At 37.5% G+C, this 19,473-nt stretch overlaps 1 long non-coding RNA gene across 1 annotated transcript; it reads left to right on the forward strand.

The window, feature by feature from the left end:
• The first annotated feature begins 2,963 nt into the window (after nucleotides 1–2,963).
• Nucleotides 2,964–19,231, forward strand: LOC115410405 (uncharacterized). The gene is made up of 7 exons (XR_003934092.1): nucleotides 2,964–3,119; nucleotides 7,261–7,265; nucleotides 8,475–8,484; nucleotides 11,286–11,295; nucleotides 12,807–12,816; nucleotides 18,050–18,051; nucleotides 19,221–19,231. It is a non-coding gene; the product is annotated as an uncharacterized LOC115410405 (long non-coding RNA).
• The last annotated feature ends 242 nt before the right edge of the window (nucleotides 19,232–19,473 follow it).

Here is a 19,473-nt window from a genome sequence, read left to right on the forward strand (position 1 = left end):
ACCCAACACACACATACACACATGCTATTATTTGTCATTGTGCCTGTATTTTGATGCCCCTCGTATCCATGGAAACTGGTGCGAATGCAAACAGCAGCCTGGAAATATGGAAAGCTGTCCCGTATAGGCACAGTGGTGGTTTTTTTCAACTGTTAAAGTTGGGTTTATATGACCACACTCTCCTGTTTCTCATCCTCTAACTTATATACTGCTACATGGGGAAAATGCGTAATGCTGCTTTTTTTTTTTTTGACTGGATCTGAAGTTTTTGTCCACTAAAGGTGGTGCCGTACTTTTTCACTTGGTGCCTGAGGAATATAAAAGTTATAATGTACATGGTGGGTGTGTGCACACTCAAATCCATCAAACTTGATGAGGTCAGCGCTGGATGGAGTGAATAAATTTAAAATCTTAAATGTTATTTTGCACCTTCATCAGACTGAACATTGCAGTTTATTTTTGCACCATAACATTTAATTATCCAGTTTGTTTTTTTTTTTAGTCCATTGGTCTGGATGGACTATTGGTATCAGTTGGCGTCCGTCCGTCTGTTGTCTCTCCATGCATCATCTGTAAACAATTTTTTCAAGAATCTTCTTCTCCAAAAACATCAGTGAGAATGACTTGATATTTGTTGTGGAACATCTTTGGGGTAAGGTCTCCCAGATTTGTTCAAAGAATTGGGAAATATTGATTTTTGCATTTTTTTATGATTTTTTTTTTTATTTAAAAAATCCCCATTGGTTTATAATGGGACACATTTCAAAGTGCTATAACTTGAAACCAGTTGAAAATATTGATATAATTATTATTGGTACAAGATAGGAAGTTACATATGACCTTTCATTTGGTGCCATGACTTTTGACCTTGAGTGACCTTGAAAGGTCAAACGAATGTCAATTAATCTGTCTGTTTTAGCAGTCAGTCACAAAACATGTAATCACACATTTACTCAGAACTTGCAAGTGAAACCATGTCGTGATGATTTCTCCGATGTATGTTGAGTCCATCCTCTTAAATGATAATAAATATAACATCTACAAACATCAACTGCATTGTGGGAAGCAGGGCTCCACACACCTGCAGTAGCAAGAGGCAATAAAGCCGTTTCCGCGTCTGTTGCCGCTGCAGCCATAATGCAGCTGCATGGAGCTCCCACAATGCACATCGTGACAAATTTCCGAAAATGCCGAAAGTGACCTACGGGCTCTGTTTGTAAACAAATGGAGTGTTTATGGCGGAGTACACTTCAAAACTGTTCACCACAAGGGAAGAGATTCAGGTGAGTAATCACAGAAAGACTTACAGATTCATGACACTTGGGCTATGACTCAGGTTTAACAGATGTGATGAAAACTTGGTGACGAAAGTCAAACACAGTTTTAAGTCAAAGTTGAATAATACTAACTGTTATTGTGGGCCATCCATCAGTTTACAGGCAGCTGCAGTAGTTGTGTCATTTAAAATAGGATTTTCAGATCCAGTGAAGCAACAATAGTCCTTATGTGACAGGGGACAAAAGGACATTTATGGCAACAATCCAATAACAAGTTTAACCCATAGAGACCCAGAACTATTTTTTTGGTGATGTCCAAATGAATTTCCATTTATCACAGTATTATTCTTGGTCTTTTTTCAGTGTAAATCAGTTATTTTCCTATGTTTATTTCACTGATTATGTAGATGTTCATTAAAGCTCAAAGTAAATTCAAAATAAAGTAGCATGACTTTTTCAGGACAATATATCATTAATTCCACATAAAACTGAGTGTGTTCATCCTCTGTCATTGATCCAACTCCATGGGTTTAACTGGTGAATCAGTGCTGCAGAAGATGGTGGTGTTTCCATGTTCCAGTTGAACAAAGGTCCTAAACCCATGTTTGTCCCTTTCTACCTGAATGGCTTTGGTGTTATTTTACTTGGCAACATATTTTCTTTATAGGAATATAACAGAAATCCATACCAACCAAGCAGAGGAAGACTTTTGGAGGTTTAGGTGGTTTTATGACCTCACAGTTCATTCATCATATTAAAACACTCCAGTCTCTGGGTAAAGATTTCATTTCACATTATTACCTTGTTACTGCTCTGTGAGTCTAGAGTTGTTCAAGCTGCAACACGTCTCAGCCCCAAAATGTTTGCTGCTCTTCAGTCATTATCCAACACCGGTGATGTTGTGGACTTTGGAAAACCCCTGGTGCTGCAGAGGCCAAAACCTCTATGGAAGAGTACTGCTGACTCACTCTGCAGTGTGTGTGTGTGTGTGTGTGTGTGTGTGTGTGTGTGTGTGTGTGTGTGTGTGTGTGTTTAATTTTTGCTTCATTTTGATTTTCCCTTTAGTATGTTCCTCATTTTCATAAATATTTCCTTTTATTGCAATGTATGAATATATTTAACTGCTTGAATGTGTTTCAATACCATTTATCATTTTGGTTTTAATTCCAGTTTCACGATGCATCACCCTCTATTTGTTTGCAACAGAATTATGGCAGAAATGAGTAATTTCCCAAAAACCCCAAACTATAACAAGAGAAGCTTCCCTGTCAGTAATAACAGAGACATAATAATTACAGACATGATGTTCAATGTTTCTGTAAGGTCTCCTGTTATTTTTTTATCTTATAAATCTTGCACCACAGTGTTATTACCACGCAGCAATGTTGACACATGTATGGAAGCCAAGAACGGCCGTGGTTTAACATATAATTTTATGGCTGTTATCTCATGATAACAAATTAATAAGTTGTTATCTTGAGAGAACAACATTTGTTTTCTTGTGATAAAGAATTAATTTATTTTGTTATTTCATAATAGCAGATGTGAGCAGGTACTACACCCTCCACACTGAAGTGGCTGACTGCTGTACAGAACAGACATTCAGTAACAACTTACCTGTAAGTTACAGAAACTACGACTTCTGTTAGTTTGTTTACAGGGTGTTTAAGGTTCAAGGGCTCGGGCCAAGCGTTCATAATGACGTCGCTTTTTGATCCTTCGATGTCGGCTCTTCCTATCATTGTGAAGCAGAATTCACCAAGCATTGGATTGTTCACCCACTAATAGGGAACATGAGCTGGGTTTAGACCGTCGTAAGACAGGTTAGTTTTTCCCGGTTAGGTTAGTTAGTCTGAACAGATGAGAGTTTGACCAAGTTACCAACTAACATCTATCTGGTTGCTTCAGCTAACGTAGTGTTAGCTACTTGCTATTACTCAAAGAATGCTCCTGGACACTTTACTGTCAGAATCGCAAACGTTATCGAACTGACAGACACCAGTCAGGTTTTTCTACACTGGCTTATGTAGGCTAACGTTAATTTAACAGGATGTGTTGTGTAACGTTTAATCAAGTATTTATTTATTCCCCCAGTAGTGCTTTGTGTCGTATGTGTCGTATGTACGTCATGCTTAGTGGTGCAGTACAGTGCATTACAGTCATCCACTCAAAAGCAGATGTGGCTATTAAAGAAACTGGAACTATGACAACCCTTTTGTATTTACAGTTAAAAAGGAACAGCTTTTTTTTGCAGCTGCTAACAAGTATGACTACATTAACCTGTTTTGGGTTTTTTTGTTTGTTTGTTTGTTTTAATTTTATAGATCACCACAGACCAGTTTCTGTCATCTTCTATTAAGAAATTAAGAAATAAATTAATTCATTATCGTGAGATAACAACCATAAAATAATATGTTAAGCCACGGCTGTTCTTGGCTTCCATAGAAATGCCTCACAGTTGACGCTCTTTATTCACTGTATTTAAGCGTAATGTCATGTATCTACATGACATTACGCTACATCATGTATCTACTTCTCTGACAGTTCTTTACTTTAACTTGCATTATTCATACTATACTTGCATATAGTCTCACACAACCCATTGCTTTTGTCCACACTGTATATCATACATTGTATATTTTGAAAATTTATCTTACTTGTTTATTCTCTACCTTACTTGTTTATTTTATTTTATTTTATTTTATTTTTTACTGCATGCTTCTTCCTTACTCCATGTTCCATGTATGCACCAAAGCACTGAAGCAAATTCCTTCTGATGTGAGCCCTGTTTACTTACAATAAACACCATCCTGATTTTGATCCTGATTCTGATTTTAACACAAATATTAGTTTTCTTCTCATTTCATTTTCAAAATAGGCTCATGGTTTTAGTTTTAATGCATTACAGGAGAATTATTGATTATTTTTATTGTCCATCATTGCACACCTTCATGGCATCAAGACTGATAACTAGAATAAATAGAAATAGTATCAGGTAGAAAAGATGGTGTCGTGTATTCACCTGTGAATGTTACACACAAAGAAAATAGCAAGAAAATGATGGAAAAGATAAAAGAGGGAAAGAAAAAACAAAAGGACGATGAGGAGGACGGTCCAGGAGTGGATCCCACCATCCAGACACTTTAACAGGTGAACTGGTCTATGTGGATCACATGTAGGTGTGAATGTGACTGCAGTGCACAAATGTTTGGAGATGTCACTGGACCAGTTTGGTGTTGTTTTTATCTATGGATATTCTTAGATATACTTTTATATTGTTGTCATTATTTCTATATGGATATTTTTCATTTATCCTTTTACTTTTATACTTTTTGTGGTTGTTGTTTCAGATATAAGATGAGATGAGATGAGATGAGATGAGATGAGATGAGATGAGATGAGATGAGATATGTCCTTATTAGTCCCACAAGGGGAAATTCCTGGTTTACAGCAGCAAAAGTAAGAAAGCAAACAAGAGCAAAAGAAGTGCAAAATCAAAAATAAGGACAAATCATGCCATCTGATCATGCCACAGGTTGGACAGAGATATGGTTTACTGCACAGTTTATTGCACAGAATTATTTGGAGCAGTTCCTGTTGTGTATCCTGACAGCTGCAGGAAGGACAGAGCTGTGATGCTTCTCACACTTCAGGTGCTTCATCCTGTCACTAATGCCGCATTTCCACTGCATGGTACCAGCTTGACTCGACTCCACTCGACTCGGCTCGGCTCGGCCTTTATGGATTTCCATTACAAAAAAGGACCTGGAATCTGGTACCCAGTACTAGTTTTTTGGTATCACCTCCGCCGAGGTTCCAAGCGATACTAAACTGTGACGTATAAACACTGCAGACCACTGATTGGTCAGACAGTTTTCTCTGTGACCCGACATTTTACAAAAAACAGATGCGGAAGTTTACAGTATAATAGCGGTACATTAATCCACATGATAACAGCCCAAAACTACACCATGATCGGTCGAGGAGATTCAGTCTTTGGTGGCCGACGTAAAAATTCAGACAAGACGACACGCAACGAGCGAGTTTTCAGCAACTCTCTGAGCAGACGACATGGAAATAACGCGCCGCATCACTATGACGTCCAGGTACTGTAAAGTGGGTAGTGTCCTGTAATGGAAACGGTCTCCAGGAATACCGAGCCGAGCCGAGCCGAGCCGGTTCCACGAGGTGGAAACGCGGCATAATGGAGCTCTGTAGTGCAGTGAGTGTGTGTTGGAGGGGGCAGGGGCACCACTACCAACTGTGGGCCCCATGAAAGGTAAACCTGGACCCTTTTATAAAATTCATATCTTGGGTTAGGGTTAGGGTTAGGGTTAGGGTTAGGGTTAGTGGGGGAGGGGGATGTATGTAGGGGTGCAGTCCATACATTACCTCCCTTATGCTGGCATGAAAACCAAACTGAAACTTAACATACTTTCAGTGTCAGACTCCTGCCTTCTATGCTTCTGTTACACAGCAGAGCTTACACGAAATTTTCGCAACTTCTAGCCTGTATCTACTGGACCCCCTCCACTGCTCTATGGGCCCCCCACAAATGCTGGGCCCCACTAATTTGTCATGTTTAACCCCCCACTTATCGGCGAGGTGGTGTTGTGATGTGTTAATCAAATCAAATCAAACTAGAAGCACTCGGAGAGCGCAGACCTCCGCCAAGGCTGATCAGTGGCGCCCCCCGTGGGCCCCCCACCCCCGATCACCACCAAAATTTAATCATTTCTTCCTTATCCCATTTCCAACAAACCCTGAAAATTTCATCCAAATCTGTCCATAACTTTTTGAGTTATGTTGCACACTAACGGACAGACAAACAAACAAACAAACAAACCCTGGCAAAAACATAACCTCCTTGGCGGAGGTAATCAAAGAATCAGTAGGTTAAAGGATTCTAAAAAATCCTCTATAGCTGTAGCTCTGCTTCAGTCAGTACTTACACCTTTTATACACCAGCATCTGTACGTCTGCTGGAGTAAAGAACATGTGGACTTTTTCCACTTCTGGGTTCGTTTAATCCAAAATCTTACCGGTGTCGTTCATCTTACACGTTAATGTATGTTTTAACCTGATATTTTGTCTTGTGTATAGAGTTTCATGTACCTTAACGTCATCACATGCTCCTAAAAATCCCCTTACCTCTCCCTAAACTGTCACGCTTATTTGTTCTGTTCCGTGTGAACCAGCTCCATATGTGTGTGTAGAAGTGTGCGTCTGTGTGTGTGCGAGTGTGTGTGTGTGTGTGTGTGTCTCAGAACACGCTGTGATCTGTGTTTATCTTTCTTGTTCTTCCCACTTCCTGGTCAGGGGGTTGTTGGATGGTAATAAAAGTTTTAAGGTACAGACTAGTCATCCCTAAGTGGAGATGCAAACAGTCTGGGCTGGATTAAATACTACTTGGAAATCCTTTTTTCATGGTTATTACTAATCATCTGTCAACTCTAACTAAAACAGAAAAACACAAGTAACAGGAAGCATTTGTTTACCTAGTCTGATGCTGTTGAACACTCATGAAATGACTGCTGACGAAAGTAGCAAGTCAGCAAACGGACACCTAGCTGTGAGAAAATATCCATGGAACAGGTCAGTGGAACTGGTGGATAATAAAACAGAACACTTACAGCCGCTTAGAACTTTTTGATTTCTATCTTGTATGATAAGCACCCAAACTCAAACAGCAGCTACTCTTTGACCGACAGCACTGAGACTGACATGTGCAGACATGCATGGGCACGCGACAATTTACAGTCTAAAGAAAAAAGGGTGTGGTCAAAACAAAAATGCATTAATTGAAATCCATTTAACTTAAATTTATTCACACAATCAACTCTATCTACAAATGAGTTGACTATACTTAATATTTTCTAGTAACACTGGTCTACAAGTTTTTAGAAATGATTTGCTTTGGACATTAAATGTGCTAAATGTTATGTATTTTTAATAAGATTAATTGGAAAATAAATGACAAAAGTGTTGGTTTGCTGATGTTTTCAAGGTATATGATTAAGTGTTATTCCACATATATATTGGTTTATGTACATTTATATAATAGTTTTATAAATCTTCCACTAAATAGAACCTGTAAAGTGAATGTATTCTAATGTGCAGACAGTGTTTTGAAGTAGATCTTGTAGCTCTGAGACAAATATTCCTTTTGAGTCAAACTCATTCTCTCCTTAATTCTTGAATTTCACATTTTGACCCGAGGCTGTATCTTGGAAAGTTCAGCCAACCAGCATTTTTGACTTGATTTTTCTTTATCAGTGAGTCTCATGTGGTAAAATTTCATTACTTTTATTCTGGGAGCATTTTCCTTGTAGACCAGTGGAATTAGGGATTCACCGATACCGATACCACTGTCAGGTATCAGGTCCAATGCTCAGTGTGTGTACTTGTACTCGTACTTGTAAAAGTACTCCAATACAACCGCATCGATACCACTTATGGTAGCGTGACATTTGCAGTTAAGTGCAGCAGGTACGCACGGAGGAGTAATGTCAGCAGTGTGGAGATTTAACGACATAAATGACGGTGACAAAAGTAACGTTACAGACACAGACGGATACAGACGCAGCGTTCTGTCCGTCCTCTGCGTACATTCCATCCGTTTTCCAGGTGCTCGTGGATGTGTACCCAGACGGAGAATACCAGCGGAACCGTGGAGGTAGAGGATCTGTTCAAAGAGCCACTGTATGAGTTTGAGAAAAACTACTGACACATTTAGGACAACTACCCTCAGCAATATCAGCATTAGTATCACAGTAGTGTTACCTCTGTCGTCTCCATGTTTGTTATTACTGACTTTCTTCTTCTCAAAAAAATTAACTCTTCTTCGTATTTGTCCAGTATGGTTAATTCAGAGCGGCGCCCCCTGGTGGATTAATTGACAAACGCTCATTCCAACACATTAAATGTCAGTAGCAGCACTTTGTTCCAGTCAGACTAATGACAACGACAATAAAGCACATTTACAAAAGGAACTAACAACTGGAATGGGATTATTAGGTACTCGTATTGGTACTTGGTATTGGCAAGTACTCACATGTAAGTACTTGTACTTGTACTCGATTTGGAAAAAAGTGGCATCAGTGCATCCCTTCTAATAATGTCATCAGACTTATAGTTTAAAGTGCATTCTAATGAATTTCTTTAAGTATATTTGACACCCAGGCTTACAGTGAGGAGAGTAAATACTGTATGTCATGTACAGCGAATAAGGAGCCGAATGTTTATTTAAAAAAAGGCTCTACTGACTACATGTGAAGGCAACACGAAGAGCAGGATGGGGGTGGGGGGGTCAGGGAGGGGTTTGTGTGCCACACAAGTTGCCCCTGGGGCCTGAGTGGTCCTGTTGGCTTTGGCAGGAAGAAGGAGGAGGAGGAGGAGGAGGAGAAGGAGGAGGAGGGGGAGGAGAGGGAGGGGGAGGAGAGGGGCCGAGTGTGTGTGTGCATGTGTGTGTGGAGGAGTGGGGAGGGGGTTGTGGCGAGGGGTGGGGGGGGCTCCTGGTGCCACGTTTACATCACAGAACTGTAATTCCTTTCACCTCCGAGTAAAGCAGAGCTGGCACTGGGGAGGCTTCACTGTTTTTCTTGTCGTTTGGCGTTCCATCCATCTACAGCAGGGGTGTCAAACATGCGGGCCGGGGGCAAAATGCAGCCCGCCAAAGGGTCCAGTTCAGCCCCTGGGATGTTTTTGCCAAGTGCAAAAATTCCACAGTCTTGAATTGAATTAAGCAAAAAATTTAGCTTGAATTAAGAAAAAAATCTTGAATTAAGCCAGAAAAAAAGGCTTCAATTAAGTGAAAAAAAAATTCAATTAAGCCAAAAAAAATCTCAAATTAAGCCAAAAAAAAATCTTCAATTAGGTAAAAAAAATCTTGAATTAAGCCAAAAAAAAAAATCTTCAATTAAGTAAAAAAAAAAAACAAATCTTCAATTAAGCCAAAAAAAATCTTCAATTAAATAAAAAAAAATCTTGAATTCAGCCAAAAAAAATCTTCAATTAAGTTTTAAAAAAATCTTTAATTAAGCCAAAAAAATCTTCAATTAAGTAAAAAAAAATCTTGAATTCAGCCAAAAAAAATCTTCATCCATCCATCCATTTTCTTCCGCTTATCCGGGGCCGGGTCGCGGGGGTAACAGTCTAAGCAGGGATGCCCAGACTTCCCTCTCCCCAGACTCCTCCTCCAGCTCTTCCGGGGGGACCCCGAGGCGTTCCCAGGCCGGCCGAGAGACATAGTCTCTCCAACGTGTCCTGGGTCTTCCCCGAGGTCTCCTCCCGGTGGGACATGCCCGGAACACCTCCCCAGGGAGGCGTCCAGGAGGCATCCGAAACAGATGCCCGAGCCACCTCAGCTGGCCCCTCTCGACGCAGAGGAGCAGCGGCTCTACTCCGAGCTCCTCCCTGGTGAAAAAATCTTCAACTAAGTTTAAAAAAATCTTCAATTAAGCAAAAAAAAAAAAAAAATCTTCAATTGAGTTAAAAAAGTCTTGAATTAAGTCCAAAAAAAATCTTCAATTAAGCCAAAAAAAAAATCTTCAATTAAGCCAAAAAAATCTTCAATCAAGTTTTAAAAAAAATCTTGAATCAAGCCAAAAAAAAAAAAAAATCTTCAGTTAAGTTAAAAAAAATCTTGAATTAAGCCAAAAAAAAAAATCTAGAATTAACAACTTCATTTAATTTCTTTGTTTTAGTGCAAAAAATAACATTAAATTATGAAAATATTTACATTTCCAAACTATCCTGCAACAATTAAATGTGAATAACCTGAACAAATATGAACAACCTGAAATGACTAAAGAAAATTCAGCACAATTTTAACACTTTTTCTTCCTGTTCCTCAGTGTTTAGTGTCTTTGTAGATCTGATCCAGAATGCACATGGACAAATGAGAAGTTGAGGAATAATATTGTTAAAATTGCACTAAATTTTCTAACGTTTTTTAATTTAAATTTCAGTTTTTTCAGGGTTTTTTTTTTTTTATGGATAGTTTATAAAAGTAAGTATTTTCAGAATTTAATGTTTGTTTGTTTTTTTACACTAAAACAAAGACAAAAATTTGGAGTTGTCATTATTTAGAGGTTATTCTGTTATTATTTTTCTGGTCCAGCCCACTGCAGATCAAATTTAGCTGAATATGGAACTGAACTAAAATGAGTTTGACAGCTCTGATCTACATGTTTACAACAGGAAGTTCTCACCAGAGGAAAGACATGTGTATTTTTCTTTTTTTTTTTTTTTTTTTTTTGTCTGTTTCTTGCATTGTGTTTACACAGTGTGTGTACTTCATGCATTAGTTCAACATATTAAATGCTGAACTATGAATTCATTTTTGAAGATTAAAAAAAATGGGTAAAGACAGTTAAACAGGACATATTCTTACTACAGATACTTCAGAGTTTATTTTTTATATGTAGTATAACATCTTTGCATTTTGTGCAGGTTTGGTCAGAATTTCTTCTGATATGTGTAAGATTTTTTTAAAGTTGGTGTGGAACTGTGGTCAGTAGAGGAAGATGTGGTAAGGGGGTGGGAATGTATAAGTTACACTTCATCCCACTCCTTTGTTTTTTTTTTTTTGTTTGTTTTTTTCTTTGTTGTTTTTGGTTTTTTTAAATGTTGATATTCAAGATTAAAAAAAAAATACACAAACAAGCAAAAGGAAACACCATACCCCTGTATTCAAGTTGTACAAACAAAAGAAATACTCATTACACTTATACTATACTATTACAGCAGCATATTATATATACTACAGTGAGATATTATACTCATTATATCATTGGTTAACAATGCACACTGGTCTACTTTTTTAGGAATTATCTGATTCAGAAATTAAATGTGCTAAATATTATGTATTTTAATCAGATTCATTGGAAAACAAATGACCGAAGTGCTGGTTTGCTGATGTTTTCCAGGTATATGATAAAGTGTTTTACACATATATACTGGTTTATGTACATTTATATAATAGATTTATAAATGTTCCACTGATAGAACCTGTAAAGTGAATGTATTGTCATGTGAAGTAGATCTGATAGCTGTGACACTAATATTCCTTTAGAGTTAAACAAATTCTGTCATTAATTCTCAAATTTCACACTTTGGCCCCAGACTGTATCTGTGAAACTTCATGCAACCAGCATTTAGGACTGGATTTTTCTTTGTCAGTGACTCACACATGCTAAAATTTCACTACTTTTATTCTGGAAGTATTTGACTTGTAGACCAGTGTCATTAGCAACTGACAGTTCAAATCCAGAGACGTGACCATATTTACTCAGTAAGATTTTCCTAATGTGAAAGAAATTTGTGGGAATGATCAGCTTTTCTCAGAGACTCGACTCATCTGCTCCTCTTTTCTCAGTTTTCGATGTGAATGTTTACCAGACCTGTGTCTTCATGTACAAATATGTTCACTTAACTCATGTCCTTCCTAAAGTTTTCTAGAACTTTTTTATGTTGTTTTCTGTTATTCACAATTATCCTACACGATACTCTAGTAAATTTGATCTTCCTTACTGCCACACTTAAATACCATGGACCAGATTTATGGAATAATCTACGTCCTGAACTTCAATCAACATCGTCTTTATCATTATTTAAAAGGCATCTGAAAAGGACTCTTATTTACAAAAAAATATAAGGCTGTATATCATTTGATTTGTATTTCTATTGTTTTTAATTAAGATTATTATTTCAGTTATATTGTATTTTTAATTCTTTTTTTTTCCTGTGTATTGTTTATTTCAGGGGAGGTATTTACATAAACCTTTTTTGGCTTCTATCCTCTCCTGCACAATGGGGTTACTGGCATGAAAACTGATTTTAAAAATTTTCTCTTGCTGTTTATGATGTGCAAATAAATAGAATAAAATATAAATAAAATATTTCAAGATAAAACAATATATTTCCATAAATTCATTAACTGTCAGACAACTGCTGACATTAGCCTTCAGCTACCTCAGAGCTAAAGTTGTGTTTGATAGCATTAGCCATGTGACACCAAAGAACAGGCACAAGGTAGCACATTCAGAACCATAATCATTAACATGCACCTACTTCTGTAGTGCCATTGGTTCTGCTGTTGTGTTTCACATGGACACTTATTATGAGGCACATGACAGCAGTACATATATATATATATATATATATATATATATATATATATATATATATATATATATATATATATATATATATATATATATATATATATATATAACTTTTATACTGTTGTTCTTGTTGTTATTTCACTGGGTTACAAAAAAATGTTTTTTGCAAGTTGTCTAGGTTTTTTCAATTGAATTCGGACCATTTTGCACCGCTAAATCCAAAAATGACATCTGTTTTTCTCAATCAGGTCAGGTTTTTTTGCTAATTTGATTTTGAAAAATTTGATCTTCTCACAAAATTGATTACATTTACGTTACTTTATCAGTTGGTTTTTTTATATAGTTCTCACCCAAAATAGGTTTTAAGAGGAAAAAAGTCATTTGATCACTTGATTCCTGTTAGGTACAATGGTGTATTCACCGCAGATGTAGCAGAATATGTCAGGCTTATTTTTGCAAGATCTTCTAGTCGAAGCCATTTCATTCACCTGTAATATTAAAAAAAACATTAATCATAAATTGGCAAAAGTAAAATCTTCACAACTCGTTTATTGCAAGAAATATGAAAGAATTTTGTATCATATGATGTGAAAATGCCCATAAATATAAGCAAAAATGTTAAAAAGCTAATATGTAGCATAGTTCAGAAAGTTGACCTGATTGAGCAAAATGAATGTGATTTTTGGATTCAGCACACCAAAATTATCCTAAATCAGCTCAGAAAACTTACAATAATAACAACAATAAATTTGCTGTTGACCAGTGTTATCATTATTTTGATATAGATGTTTTTCATATATCCTTTTACTTTTGTACTTTTTGTGGTTGTTGTTTCAGCTGGTTCCGGAATAAAGGACAAGTTGTCATTTTCAGATTTCTACTTTTTTTTCTTTCGACTATTCGAATTATCGTTTAATCCAATTGAATCGAAGAAAACTATAGATTAATCGGTTACAAAATAATTGATAGCTGCAGCTCTAAATACAGTAATACATCTATTTACAGTGCAAATATGAAGAGCCTCCACTTTAGCTGAGTGTTTCCATTTTATGCTACTTTACACTTTATTTTCCACAACTGACCAGAAAGAGGAAGGCATGAAGTAACCAAAACCAAGGATGAAATTCTTGTTGCTAAACTGAAAGCAGTCCGGCACCCACAGTCAGTTTATTAACTAGTAATGGTTCATATCAGAAGAAATATGCCCATGTGCAGAGGCATTACTGGACTCTGGTTTACTGAAATCCCTCTTTCTATTGTTGTTATTTCACGAGGCAAAGAGGAGAACTATCCGCCCCATGAAATTTCATCTGGCATTTAACTGCTGCAATCTAATGTGAGTGTAGTGGTGATTTCTGGGGTTATACAACTTTTTGAGACTTTTCCTAAGCATCTCAATTTTCACTGTATAGTAGAGAAGTGTGCAGATTAATGTCACGGCACATTTCAGCATCATTCAACAAGCTAACAGGGAAAATGTTCAGTCGTGTTGAAAAGATCCATAAAAGCAGAGACGGACTGAAAGACTGAAATGATCACGCTTCAGTCATAAAAATAACATTTCACCATATATAGTCTAAGCTTCAACACAGTAATTTACAGTGAAGAATGCTGAGGCCCCTCAGTGTGGCCACGAGTTCAGACTGTGGGATCACTACCAGCTGACAAGATACCCAAGGAAAAGAACTGTGGAAAATGATGTTTATCTGAACTTTTTCTGTTGTTGGCTTTTGTTTTTGTGGAACTGAAAAGTGTTCTTCTCTGTGCTGTAAAAATATTATAAACAATCTGGGAGGAGGAAATCTTTCTAGCTGACTTATGTCACATACAACCTGCGAAAAGAAGAGTTTGGTTTAATTTATGTTCTGTCTTTATCAGTCAGCATGTCAAACCACTTACAGTAACTCATTCTAAAGCTGATTAAAGGCTCCCTTATCGTAAAGTGTAAAATGCATCGCTATTTATCAATAAATTACCCAACTTGTCATTTACCAAGTTCAGGTGGCATCACTTAAAATAACCACAAAGAACCTCTTTCTATATTAACCCAAAACAATTGTTGTCAGACTTTCCAAAGGATTTTTTTTTTTTTTTTGTCTTTCCCAAGTGATTTATCACTATTTATTGTAATATTATAAGTAAGTAAGTACATTTTATTTATAGAGCACTTTTCACAGACAGAGTCACAAAGTGCTTTATCCAATCAAAATCAAATCAAATTTACAGAAACTCAACAGAATCCTCCAGGAGCAAACACTTGTGACTGGTGACAACGGTGAGGAAAAACTTCCCTTTAACACCTGAAGGATGGCCATCTGCCTTGACCAGCTGGGGTTAAAGAGCGAGGGTAAAGGAGGAGAAAAGAGAGAGTGATAGAGATATAGAGAGACTGGGGGAGAGGGAGAGAGGGGGGAAGTAGGGGGAGACACATGGAGTACATGTAACACTGTAAAGTAGCAACTTTACACTGTGAAAAATGAATAAAACTAAAAATATCCTCTGCAACTTGCATTTTTCCAGTGAAAATCAGGTATTTTCCTACGTTTAATTTACTGATCATGTAGATCTTCATAAAAGCTCAGAATTGTTTCAAAAGTCATTAAATGAAATCAGAAAAAATGACCAAAAAAAAGTGACTTTTTCAACAAAATATATCATTAACTGAAGATAAAAACAACCGTTTCCATCCACTGTCATTGATCCAACTCCATGTGTTTTACTGGTGAATCAATGTTGTAGAAGAGGATGGTGTTTCCATGGTAACTACGGAGCCTCTGAACGTCCAAATGGGTCATATCTGATGACCATGAAAAGCTGAATACTACGGGTTTGGAACACTTCTGTTGGACTGACTGGATCTGCAGCGTTTTTCATGTGCAGATGTTTTCTTGGTTTGAAACGTTTCTTTATTTGCAGAACATTTGATGATTATGCATGCGTTTTTGTGTCTTGCAGTGCATTTTTTCATTTGCACCACGTTCCTCTTTTTGTACCTGGTTTAGACTGTGTTTGAGTTTAGGAATTTGCATCGTTTCTGTACTTGCAGCTGTTTTCTAAGACTAAGACGCAGTGGGCCATTGGAATGTTTGGCCCTTGTCGGCAACCATATAAATATCTGTTATTAAAATTACATCTGCATTTCATAAAACACTCTCTTAGCTCTTCAGATAAGGTGTATTCATTGTCATGACACAAATTATAACGGCAATTTAACAGTTTGGAAAATGTCCTTTTTTCTAGTGCACTAACCTCTAACATGCTAAAAACTACTACCACCTACATACAGTAAAAAACTAAATCAGAATCCCCTTCCCGGAACATGAACGCGTCCATGGAACTGCAGAAACAGCCTGACAAACCACAGAATTTAGAAAAACATCAGTGCAATCTGATAGGGCAAAACTTAGTGACAGAAATTGTCATTTTCCACTATCCTGCCAAGTTTTGTGGTTTGGACAAAGCCATATGTAGGTCAGCAGCAAAGAATCGTACTATGGATGTGGATGTGTTTTAGTCAAGAAAGACTTATATATGTGAAGACACTATATATGTGAAGACAATAATAATTAGAGGTCATCATTGTTTGAAGCTCTGACAACCAGCCATTTAGGATTTACAATAATACGTTTTACAAAAATTAGAATCACACAGTACAAATAAAAGGCAAGACATACAGCAAAGCACAAAAGAAATGAAACAGGATGGAACATAAGGAAAAGTAAACAGATAAATCAGAGTTTTGCTGATTATATGAGTACAGTGATTGACATGAACATCCATTTGGGTTGGATTTTTGTTTACTTTGTGCAAAATAAAAATAGACAGAGCAATGTAACAAGACAAACAAGCTTCTGATTATGGAGGTTATGATAATGATCACTTGAATTTGTCATTTCTATCGTTCATTCTATTTTAAAAACCACTAGACCTGTTAATTTGTTGACATCTGACAGCAAACTTTAGTCTCAATCTGAGATGAGGCTTCCTGCCAGAACACAAAAGCACCGCATGAGAATTCTTTCCATGCTTGCATCTGCATTACCGTTCAATCACAAAACGACATTTAAAAAAAATAAAAGAAAACCAGACATGATGTTTACAGTGATAGATTATAGCTCTTTTGCATGTTTTGGTTCTCGATATGTCTTTTTCACCACAATGAAATGAGTGGCTTCCTGGAACATCTAAATGCTACTGGTATACGGTACTTTAGCCAATAAGAAGAAGCCATGTCAAAGTCACGCTAACTCATGAAACATCCAGCAGACAGCAGCGCCAGGGGTGGACGATACTGCAACGACTGATCCAACACCAAGTAAATACACTAAAGATAGTATTACTGATACCAATACTTTCTAGTTGAAATATCATGATCATTGAATGTTTTGGGGATTTTGCCTTTAATTAGCTGACCATGATTATGATCAACTAATTAGGATCAAAACACAGGACAAAGACTTTAGGCAAATAAAAAAGCATGTTAATTAAAAAAAAACTTAAGTTGCAAACATGAAAACTGCAAGACTGGAGAAATGAGAAATGTAGTGATGATCAAGTGTCATTAACTCTTCAAACCCTCCTGTTCAACCACAGACAGAAGTTGTAGGTCTTTCACAATCATTTCAGCAATGCTCCTTGTAATATAACAAAATAATTAAGAAAATTAAGTCTATAACCCAGTGTTCCCAACTTTTTCTGGCTCATGACCCCATTTTAACATCAGAAATTTCTGGCAACTTCAGACATTCAAAACAGAGACTTTTTTTTTGCTAAAATTAATTTGTTTTTGATCATGTAATAGTTTGCTATACTATGTTGCAAATAAACATTAATTTTAGTTGACATTTAGTCTATATGATGTATATTATTATGATGGAGGCAGAAAAGCCAGGTGTAGATTACTGCACAAAGGGAGAATTTGATTTTCCTTGGTCAGGATCTGTCCAGTCAGTCCAGCTGTGATTTACAAGGAGGACAATTAATACTTTATAAATTAATAAAACAAGAACTGAAACTATGAATTATGAAAGAGCTGCAGCATCTGAAACTGACCACAATGGACATTTGACAGATAAACAGAACCACAGGGTTTCAGTTTCAGCTTCACAGTTTCTCATGTCTTTTATGTCTGTGATTGTCTCTGTCAACTCACCACATATTTTTTATTAGTAAGTTTTTATTTTTATCAGTTACTAGAAATTTCAGAGATGAAATCTCTGCTTTTTGTGGATGATGTTGTCCTGTTGGCCTCATCGAACCTGGACCTTCAGCGTACACTGGGGCGGTTTGCAGCTGAGTGTGAAGCGAGTGGGATGAGGATCAGCACCTCCAAATCCGAGGCCATGGTTCTCGACCGGAAAAAGGTGGTCTGCCCTCTCCGGGTCGGTGGGGAGTCTTTGCCCCAAGTGGAGGAGTTTAAGTATCTCAGGGTCTTGTTCACGAGTGAGGGAAGGATGGAGCGTCAGATTGACAGACGGATCGGTGCAGCGTCTGCAGTGATGCAGTTGCTGTATCGGTCTGTCGTGGTGAAGAAGGAGCTGAGCCAAAAGGCGAAGCTCTCGATTTACCGGTCAGTCTACGTTCCGACCCTCACCTATGGTCATGAGCTTTGGGTCATGACCGAAAGGACAAGATCCTGGATACAAGCGGTCGAAATGAGTTTCCTCCACAGGGTGGCTGGGCACACCCTTAGGGATAGGGGGAGGAGCTCAGTCACCAGGGAGGAGCTCGGAGTAGAACTGCTGCTCCTCCACATCCAGAGGAGCCAGCTGAGGTGGATCAGACATCTGTTTCAGATCCCTCCTGGACGCCTCCCTGGGGAGGTGTTCCAGGCATGTCCCGCTGGGAGGAGACCTTGGGGAAGACCCAGGACACGTTGGAGAGACTATGTCTGTGGGCTGGACTGGAAACGCCTCGGGGTCCCCCCAGAAGAGCTGGAGGAGGAGTCTGAGGAGAGGGAAGTCTGGGCATCCCTGCTTAGACTGATGCCTCCGCGACCTGGCCCCAGATAAAGTGGAAGATGATGGATGGATGCATGGATGGATGCATGGATGGATGGATGGATGGATGGAAATTTGAGGCGACCCCATTTGAATTCCAGGCGACCCTACGTGGGGTCCCGACCCCAAGGTTGGAAAACACTGCATTAAGCTCTTCAAACCCTCCTGTTCAACCACAGACAGAAGTTGTAGGTTTGTCACAATCATTTCAGTGATGCTCTCTGTGGTACAATAAAATAATTAAGAAAATTAAGTCTATAACCTGTCTGCAGACAGCCTCAATAAGAATACTCATGTTCCTTCAACTCTTAACACAAAAGGGTTATTATGTTCAGTCTGCGTCATATTTAAGGTTTGAGGTACGTATCTTTATATAAGTTCTAGTAAAATAATTAATCCATAAAGACCCAGTGCTACTTTTGTGGCAGTTCCCAAATTATTTTTTGCTCTATATTTAACCTTTTTTAAGTGATTTATCACCATTTTTTGTAATATTATCTTCTTTGGTTTGCGTTTTTTCAGTGACAATCATGTATTTCCCTATATTTAATTTACTGATCATATAGATCACATCTAAAAACGCACTTTTTCTTGTTGGCTTTTAATCAATGAGTGAGATTTTTTTTAGATTTGTTATGTTGTTTTTTACCAGATTTTAATTTGCCTTTGTTTTTATGATGGTTGTATTTGTTCTTAGCCTGCTTTGCACCTTATATTATCACTGTTTTTACTTATTTACTTATTTATTCACTTGTTTTATGATTCATGTATGGCACTTTGGCCAGCTGTAAAGTTCTTAAAGTGCTTTATAAATAAAGTTGGTATGGTATGGTACGGTACGGTATGGTATGGTATGGTATGGTACGGTACGGTATGGTATGGTATGGTATGGTACGGTATGGTACGGTATGGTACGGTATGGTATGGCAGATGTTCATAAAAGCTCAGATTAAAGTTGAAGGTTGTTATTTCAGAAACAGAAAAAACTGAATAAAAAGTGACATTTTCTGTCAAATCTATCACTAACTGAACATAAACCCAGTGTGTCCATCCACTGGCATTGATCCAACT

This window comes from Sphaeramia orbicularis, chromosome 19 (assembly GCF_902148855.1).
Source record: "Sphaeramia orbicularis chromosome 19, fSphaOr1.1, whole genome shotgun sequence".
Lineage (NCBI taxonomy): Eukaryota > Metazoa > Chordata > Actinopteri > Kurtiformes > Apogonidae > Sphaeramia > Sphaeramia orbicularis.